This window comes from Oncorhynchus keta, chromosome 20, assembly GCF_023373465.1.
Source record: "Oncorhynchus keta strain PuntledgeMale-10-30-2019 chromosome 20, Oket_V2, whole genome shotgun sequence".
In the NCBI taxonomy this organism is placed as follows: domain Eukaryota; kingdom Metazoa; phylum Chordata; class Actinopteri; order Salmoniformes; family Salmonidae; genus Oncorhynchus; species Oncorhynchus keta.
The window spans coordinates 43456171-43465545 of NC_068440.1; positions in this window are offsets into that span (position 1 = coordinate 43456171).

A 9375-nucleotide genomic window follows, 5' to 3' on the forward strand; every position below is an offset into this window, starting at 1 on the left:
AGCTGTTTGTTTCTATTCCAGCTGTTTGGTACTGTTTGTTTCTATTCCAGCTGTTTTTGTTTGTTTCCAGCTGTTTGGTACTGTTTGTTTCTATTCCAGCTGTTTCCAGTACTGTTTGTTTTCTATTCCTATTCCAGCTGTTTGGTACTGTTTGTTTCTATTCCAGCTGTTTGGTACTGTTTGTTTGTTTCTATTCCAGCTGTTTGGTACTGTTTGTTTCTATTCCAGCTGTTTGGTACTGTTTGTTTCTATTCCAGCTGTTTGTTTGGTACTGTTTGTTTCTATTCCAGCTGTTTGTTTGTTTCTATTTCTGTTTGGTATTCCAGCTGTTTGTTTCTATTCCAGCTGTTTGGTACTGTTTGTTTCTATTCCAGCTGTTTGGTACTGTTTGTTTCTATTCCAGCTGTTTGGTACTGTTTGTTTCTATTCCAGCTGTTTGGTACTGTTTGTTTCTATTCCAGCTGTTTGGTACTGTTTGTTTCTATTCAGCTGTTTGGTACTGTTTGTTTGTTTCTATTCCAGCTGTTTGGTACTGTTTGTTTCTATTCCAGCTGTTTGTTTCTATTCCAGCTGTTTGGTACTGTTTGTTTCTATTCCAGCTGTTTGTTTCTATTCCAGCTGTTTGGTACTGTTTGTTTCTATTCCAGCTGTTTAGTACTGTTTGTTTCTATTCCAGCTGTTTGTTTCTATTCCAGCTGTTTGGTACTGTTTGTTTCTATTCCAGCTGTTTTACTGTTTGTTTCTATTCCAGCTGTTTGTTTGTTTCTATTCCAGCTGTTTGTTTCTATTCCAGCTGTTTTACTGTTTGTTTCTATTCCAGCTGTTTTGGTTTCTATTACTGTTTGTTTCTATTCCAGCTGTTTGGTACTGTTTGTTTCTATTCCAGCTGTTTGGTACTGTTTGTTTCTATTCCAGCTGTTTGGTACTGTTTGTTTCTATTCCAGCTGTTTGTTTCTATTCCAGCTGTTTGGTACTGTTTGTTTCCATTCCAGCTGTTTGTTTCTATTCCAGCTGTTTGGTACTGTTTGTTTCTATTCCAGCTGTTTGGTACTGTTTGTTTCTATTCCAGCTGTTTGGTACTGTTTGTTTCTATTCCAGCTGTTTGGTACTGTTTGTTTCTATTCCAGCTGTTTGGTACTGTTTGTTTCTATTCCAGCTGTTTGGTACTGTTTGTTTCTATTCCAGCTGTTTGTTTCTATTCCAGCTGTTTGGTACTGTTTGTTTCTATTCCAGCTGTTTGTTTCTATTCCAGCTGTTTGGTACTGTTTGTTTCTATTCCAGCTGTTTGGTACTGTTTGTTTCTATTCCAGCTGTTTGGTACTGTTTGTTTCTATTCCAGCTGTTTGGTACTGTTTGTTTCTATTCCAGCTGTTTGTTTCTATTCCAGCTGTTTGGTACTGTTTGTTTCTATTCCAGCTGTTTGTTTCTATTCCAGCTGTTTTTGTTTCCAGCTGTTTGGTACTGTTTGTTTCTATTCCAGCTGTTTCCAGCTGTTTGTTTCTATTCCAGCTGTTTGGTACTGTTTGTTTCTATTCCAGCTGTTTGGTACTGTTTGTTTCCAGCTGTTTGGTAGCTGTTTGTTTCTATTCCAGCTGTTTGTTTCTATTCCAGCTGTTTGGTACTGTTTGTTTCTATTCCAGCTGTTTGTTTCTATTCCAGCTGTTTGTTTTATTCCAGCTGTTTGTTTCTATTCCAGCTGTTTTTTCTATTCCAGCTGTTTGTTTCTATTCCAGCTGTTTGTTTCTATTCCAGCTGTTTGGTACTGTTTGTTTCTATTCCAGCTGTTTGGTACTGTTTGTTTCTATTCCAGCTGTTTGGTACTGTTTGTTTCTATTCCAGCTGTTTTCCAGCTGTTTGTTTCTATTCCAGCTGTTTGGTACTGTTTGTTTCTATTCCAGCTGTTTGTTTCTATTCCAGCTGTTTGGTACTGTTTGTTTCTATTCCAGCTGTTTGGTACTGTTTGTTTCTATTCCAGCTGTTTGGTACTGTTTGTTTCTATTCCAGCTGTTTGTTTCATTCCAGCTGTTTGTTTCTATTCCAGCTGTTTGGTTTCTATTCCAGCTGTTTGGTACTGTTTGTTTCTATTCCAGCTGTTTGGTACTGTTTGTTTCTATTCCAGCTGTTTGTTTCTATTCCAGCTGTTTGGTACTGTTTGTTTCTATTCCAGCTGTTTGGTACTGTTTGTTTCTATTCCAGCTGTTTGTTTCTATTCCAGCTGTTTGGTTGTTTCTATTTTGTTTCTGTTTATTCCAGCTGTTTGGTACTGTTTGTTTCTATTCCAGCTGTTTGGTACTGTTTGTTTCTATTCCAGCTGTTTGGTACTGTTTGTTTCTATTCCAGCTGTTTGGTACTGTTTGTTTCTATTCCAGCTGTTTGGTACTGTTTGTTTCTATTCCAGCTGTTTGTACTGTTTGTTTCATTCCATTCCAGCTGTTTGGTACTGTTTGTTTCTATTCCAGCTGTTTTTGTTTGTTTCTATTCCAGCTGCTATTCCAGCTGTTTGGTACTGTTTGTTTCTATTCCAGCTGTTTGGTACTGTTTGTTTCTATTCCAGCTGTTTGTTTGGTACTGTTTGTTTCTATTCCAGCTGTTTGGTACTGTTTGTTTCTATTCCAGCTGTTTGGTACTGTTTGTTTCTATTCCAGCTGTTTGTTTCTATTCCAGCTGTTTGGTACTGTTTGTTTCTATTCCAGCTGTTTGGTTTGCTGTTTTACTATTCCAGCTGTTTGTTTCTATTCCAGCTGTTTGGTACTGTTTGTTTCTATTCCAGCTGTTTGGTACTGTTTGTTTCTATTCCAGCTGTTTGTTTCTATTCCAGCTGTTTGGTACTGTTTGTTTCTATTTGTTTTCTATTCCAGCTGTTTGTTTGGTACTGTTTGTTTCTATTCCAGCTGTTTGGTACTGTTTGTTTCTATTCCAGCTGTTTGGTACTGTTTGTTTCTATTCCAGCTGTTTGGTACTGTTTGTTTCTATTCCAGCTGTTTGGTACTGTTTGTTTCTATTCCAGCTGTTTGGTACTGTTTGTTTCATTATTTGTACTGTTTGTTTCTATTCCAGCTGTTTGGTACTGTTTGTTTCCATTCCAGCTGTTTGTTTCTATTCCAGCTGTTTGGTACTGTTTGTTTCTATTCCAGCTGTTTAGTACTGTTTGTTCCAGCTGTTTCCAGCTGTTTGTTTCTATTCCAGCTGTTTGGTACTGTTTGTTTCTATTCCAGCTGTTTGGTACTGTTTGTTTCTATTCCAGCTGTTTGTTTCTATTCCAGCTGTTTGGTACTGTTTGTTTCTATTCCAGCTGTTTTATTCCAGCTGTTTGTTTCTATTCCAGCTGTTTGGTACTGTTTGTTTCTATTCCAGCTGTTTGGTACTGTTTGTTTCTATTCCAGCTGTTTGGTACTGTTTGTTTCTATTCCAGCTGTTTGGTACTGTTTGTTTCTATTCCAGCTGTTTGGTACTGTTTGTTTCCATTCCAGCTGTTTTACTGTTTGTTTCTATTCCAGCTGTTTGGTACTTTGTTTGTTTTTCTATTCCAGCTGTTTGGTACTGTTTGTTTCTATTCCAGCTGTTTGGTACTGTTTGTTTCTATTCCAGCTGTTTGGTACTGTTTGTTTCTATTCCAGCTGTTCCAGTACTGTTTGTTTCTATTCCAGCTGTTTGGTACTGTTTGTTTCTATTCCAGCTGTTTGTTTCTATTCCAGCTGTTTGGTACTGTTTGTTTCTATTCCAGCTGTTTGTTTCTATTCCAGCTGTTTGGTACTGTTTGTTTCTATTCCAGCTGTTTGGTACTGTTTGTTTCTATTCCAGCTGTTTGGTACTGTTTGTTTCTATTCCAGCTGTTTGGTACTGTTTGTTTCTATTCCAGCTGTTTTGTTTCTATTCCAGCTGTTTGGTACTGTTTCCAGTTTCTATTCCAGCTGTTTGTTTTTCTATTCCAGCTGTTTGGTACTGTTTGTTTCTATTCCAGCTGTTTGTTTCTATTCCAGCTGTTTGGTACTGTTTGTTTCTATTCCAGCTGTTTGGTACTGTTTGTTTCTATTCCAGCTGTTTGTTTCTATTCCAGCTGTTTGTTTCTATTCCAGCTGTTTGGTACTGTTTGTTTCTATTCCAGCTGTTTGTTTCTATTCCAGCTGTTTGGTACTGTTTGTTTCTATTCCAGCTGTTTGGTACTGTTTGTTTCTATTCCAGCTGTTTGTTTCTATTCCAGCTGTTTGGTACTGTTTGTTTCTATTCCAGCTGTTTGGTACTGTTTGTTTCTATTCCAGCTGTTTGGTACTGTTTGTTTCTATTCCAGCTGTTTGGTACTGTTTGTTTCTATTCCAGCTGTTTGGTACTGTTTGTTTCTATTCCAGCTGTTTGTTTCTATTCCAGCTGTTTGTTTCTATTCCAGCTGTTTGGTACTGTTTGTTTCTATTCCAGCTGTTTGGTACTGTTTGTTTCTATTCCAGCTGTTTGGTACTGTTTGTTTCTATTCCAGCTGTTTGGTACTGTTTGTTTCTATTCCAGCTGTTTGGTACTGTTTGTTTCTATTCCAGCTGTTTGGTACTGTTTGTTTCTATTCCAGCTGTTTGGTACTGTTTGTTTCTATTCCAGCTGTTTTTGTTTGTTTCTATTTGTTTGTTTCTATTCCAGCCAGCTGTTTGTTTCTATTCCAGCTGTTTGGTACTGTTTGTTTCTATTCCAGCTGTTTGGTACTGTTTGTTTCTATTCCAGCTGTTTGGTACTGTTTGTTTCTATTCCAGCTGTTTGGTACTGTTTGTTTCTATTCCAGCTGTTTGGTACTGTTTGTTTCTATTCCAGCTGTTTGGTACTGTTTGTTTCTATTCCAGCTGTTTGTTTCTTCCCAGCTGTTTGTTTCTATTCCAGCTGTTTGTTTCTATTCCAGCTGTTTGGTACTGTTTGTTTCTATTCCAGTACTGTTTGTTTCTATTCCAGCTGTTTGTTTCTATTCCAGCTGTTTGGTTTCTATTCCAGCTGTTTGTTTTTCTATTCCAGCTGTTTGGTACTGTTTGTTTCTTTCTGTTTATTCCAGCTGTTTGGTACTGTTTGTTTCTATTATTCCAGCTGTTTGGTACTGTTTGTTTCTATTCCAGCTGTTTGTTTCTATTCCAGCTGTTTGGTACTGTTTGTTTCTATTCCAGCTGTTTGTTTCTATTCCAGCTGTTTGGTACTGTTTGTTTCTGTTTGTTTCTATTCCAGCTGTTTGGTACTGTTTGTTTCTATTCAGCTGTTTGGTACTGTTTGTTTCTATTCCAGCTGTTTGGTACTGTTTGTTTCTATTCCAGCTGTTTTATTCCAGCTGTTTGGTACTTTGTTTCTATTCCAGCTGTTTGTTTCTATTCCAGCTGTTTGTTTCTATTCCAGCTGTTTGGTACTGTTTGTTTCTATTCCAGCTGTTTGTTTCTATTCCAGCTGTTTGGTACTGTTTGTTTCTATTCCAGCTGTTTGGTACTGTTTGTTTCTATTCCAGCTGTTTGTTTCTATTCCAGCTGTTTTTGTTTGTTTCTATTCCAGCTGTTTGGTTTCATTCCAGCTGTTTGTTTCTATTCCAGCTGTTTGGTACTGTTTGTTTCTATTCCAGCTGTTTTTGTTTCTATTCCAGCTGTTTGGTACTGTTTGTTTCCATTCCAGCTGTTTGTTTCTATTCCAGCTGTTTGGTACTGTTTGTTTCTATTCCAGCTGTTTAGTACTGTTTGTTTCTTTTCCAGCTGTTTGTTTCTATTCCAGCTGTTTGGTACTGTTTGTTTCTATTCCAGCTGTTTGGTACTGTTTGTTTCTATTCCAGCTGTTTGGTACTGTTTGTTTCTATTCCAGCTGTTTGGTACTGTTTGTTTCCATTCCAGCTGTTTGGTGTTTCTATTCCAGCTGTTTGGTACTGTTTGTTTCTATTCCAGCTGTTTGGTACTGTTTGTTTCTATTTCCAGCTGTTTGGTACTGTTTGTTTCTATTCCAGCTGTTTGGTACTGTTTGTTTCTATTCCAGCTGTTTTGTTTGTTTCTATTCCAGCTTTTTGTTTCTATTCCAGCTGTTTGGTACTGTTTGTTTCCATTCCAGCTGTTTGTTTCTATTCCAGCTGTTTGGTACTGTTTGTTTCTATTCCAGCTGTTTGGTACTGTTTGTTTCTATTCCAGCTGTTTGGTACTGTTTGTTTCTATTCCAGCTGTTTGGTACTGTTTGTTTCTATTCCAGCTGTTTGGTACTGTTTGTTTCTATTCCAGCTGTTTGGTACTGTTTGTTTCTATTCCAGCTGTTTGGTACTGTTTGTTTCTATTCCAGCTGTTTGGTATTGTTTGTTTCTATTCCAGCTGTTTGTTTCTATTCCAGCTGTTTGGTACTGTTTGTTTCTATTCCAGCTGTTTGGTACTGTTTGTTTCTATTCCAGCTGTTTGGTACTGTTTGTTTCTATTCCAGCTGTTTGGTACTGTTTGTTTCTATTCCATTCCAGTTTGTTTCTATTTGTTTGGTACTATTCCAGCTGTTTGTACTGTTTGTTTCTATTCCAGCTGTTTGTTTCTATTCCAGCTGTTTGGTACTGTTTGTTTCTGTTTGTTTCTATTCCAGCTGTTTGGTACTGTTTGTTTCTATTCCAGCTGTTTGGTACTGTTTGTTTCTATTCCAGCAGTACTGTTTGTTTCTATTCCAGCTGTTTGGTACTGTTTGTTTCTATTCCAGCTGTTTGTTTCTATTCAGCAGTTTCTATTTTGGTACTGTTTGTTTCTATTCCAGCTGTTTGTTTCTATTCCAGCTGTTTGGTACTGTTTGTTTCTATTCCAGCTGTTTGGTACTGTTTGTTTCTATTCCAGCTGTTTGTTTCTATTCCAGCTGTTTGGTACTGTTTGTTTCTATTCCAGCTGTTTGTTTCTATACTGTTTGTTTCTATTCCAGCTGTTTTACTGTTTGTTTCTATTCCAGCTGTTTGGTACTCCATTCCAGCTGTTTGTTTCTATTCCAGCTACTGTTTGTTTCTATTCCAGCTGTTTGTTTCTATTCCAGCTGTTTGTTTCTATTCCAGCTGTTTGGTACTGTTTGTTTCTATTCCAGCTGTTTGGTACTGTTTGTTTCCATTCCAGCTGTTTGTTTCTATTCCAGCTGTTTGTTTCTATTCCAGCTGTTTGGTACTGTTTGTTTCTATTCCAGCTGTTTGGTACTGTTTGTTTCTATTCCAGCTGTTTGGTACTGTTTGTTTCTATTCCAGCTGTTTGTTTCTATTCCAGCTGTTTGGTACTGTTTGTTTCTATTCCAGCTGTTTGTTTCTATTCCAGCTGTTTGGTACTGTTTGTTTCTATTCCAGCTGTTTGGTACTGTTTGTTTCTATTCCAGCTGTTTGTTTCTATTCCAGCTGTTTGTTTCTATTCCAGCTGTTTGTTTCTATTCCAGCTGTTTGGTACTGTTTGTTTCTATTCCAGCTGTTTGTTTCTATTCCAGCTGTTTGGTACTGTTTGTTTCTATTCCAGCTGTTTGTTTCTATTCCAGCTGTTTCGTACTGTTTGTTTCTATTCCAGCTGTTTGGTACTGTTTGTTTCCATTCCAGCTGTTTTTGTTTGTTTCTATTCCAGCTGTTTGTTTCTATTCCAGCTGTTTGGTACTGTTTGTTTCTATTCCAGCTGTTTGTTTCTATTCCAGCTGTTTGGTAGCTGTTTGTTTCTATTCCAGCTGTTTGGTACTGTTTGTTTCTATTCAGCTGTTTGGTACTGTTTGTTTCTATTCCAGCTGTTTGGTACTGTTTGTTTCTATTCCAGCTGTTTGGTACTGTTTGTTTCTATTCCAGCTGTTTGGTACTGTTTGTTTCTATTCCAGCTGTTTGGTACTGTTTGTTTCTATTCCAGCTGTTTGTTTCTATTCCAGCTGTTTGGTACTGTTTGTTTCTATTCCATTCCACTGTTTGTTTCTGTTTGTATTCCAGCTGTTTGGTACTGTTTGTTTCTATTCCATTCCAGCTGTTTGGTACTGTTTGTTTCTATTCAGCAGCTGTTTGGTACTGTTTGTTTCTATTATTCCAGCTGTTTGGTACTGTTTGTTTCTATTCCAGCTGTTTGGTACTGTTTGTTTCTATTCCAGCTGTTTGGTACTGTTTGTTTCTATTCCAGCTGTTTTGGTCCAGCTGTTTGTTTCTATTCCAGCTGTTTGGTACTGTTTGTTTCTATTCCAGCTGTTTGGTACTGTTTGTTTCTATTCCAGCTGTTTGGTACTGTTTGTTTCTATTCCAGCTGTTTGGTACTGTTTGTTTCTATTCCAGCTGTTTGGTACTGTTTGTTTCTATTCCAGCTGTTTCTATTCCAGCTGTTTGGTACTGTTTGTTTCTATTCCAGCTGTTTTTGTTTGTTTCTATTCCAGCTGTTTGGTACTGTTTGTTTCTATTCCAGCTGTTTGGTACTGTTTGTTTCTATTCCAGCTGTTTGTTTCTATTCCAGCTGTTTGGTACTGTTTGTTTCTATTCCAGCTGTTTTACTGTTTGTTTCTATTCCAGCTGTTTATTCCAGCTGTTTGTTTCTATTCCAGCTGTTTGGTACTGTTTGTTTCTATTCCAGCTGTTTTTGTTTCTATTCCAGCTGTTTGTTTCTATTCCAGCTGTTTGTACTGTTTGTTTCTATTCCTGTTTGTTTCTAGCTGTTTGGTACTGTTTGTTTCTATTCCAGCTGTTTGTTTCTATTCCAGCTGTTTGGTACTGTTTGTTTCTATTCCAGCTGTTTGTTTCTATTCCAGCTGTTTGTTTCTATTCCAGCTGTTTGTTTGTTTCTATTCCAGCTGTTTGGTTTCTATTCCAGCTGTTTGTTTGGTACTGTTTGTTTCTATTCCAGCTGTTTGGTCCAGCTGTTTGTTTCTATTCCAGCTGTTTGGTACTGTTTGTTTCTATTCCAGCTGTTTGTTTCTATTCCAGCTGCTGTTTGTTTCTATTCCAGCTGTTTGGTACTGTTTGTTTCTATTCCAGCTGTTTGGTACTGTTTGTTTCTATTCCAGCTGTTTGGTACTGTTTGTTTCTATTCCAGCTGTTTGGTACTGTTTGTTTCTATTCCAGCTGTTTGCTACTGTTTGTTTCTATTCCAGCTGTATTCCAGCTGTTTACTGTTTGTTTCTATTCCAGCTGTTTGGTACTGTTTGTTTCTATTCCAGCTGTTTGGTACTGTTTGTTTCTATTCCAGCTGTTTGTTTCTATTCCAGCTGTTTGGTACTGTTTGTTTCTATTCCAGCTGTTTGTTTCTATTCCAGCTGTTTGGTACTGTTTGTTTCTATTCCAGCTGTTTGTTTCTATTCCAGCTGTTTGGTACTGTTTGTTTCTATTCCAGCTGTTTGTTTCTATTCCAGCTGTTTGGTACTGTTTGTTTCTATTCCAGCTGTTTGGTACTGTTTGTTTCTATTCCAGCTGTTTGGTACTGTTTGTTT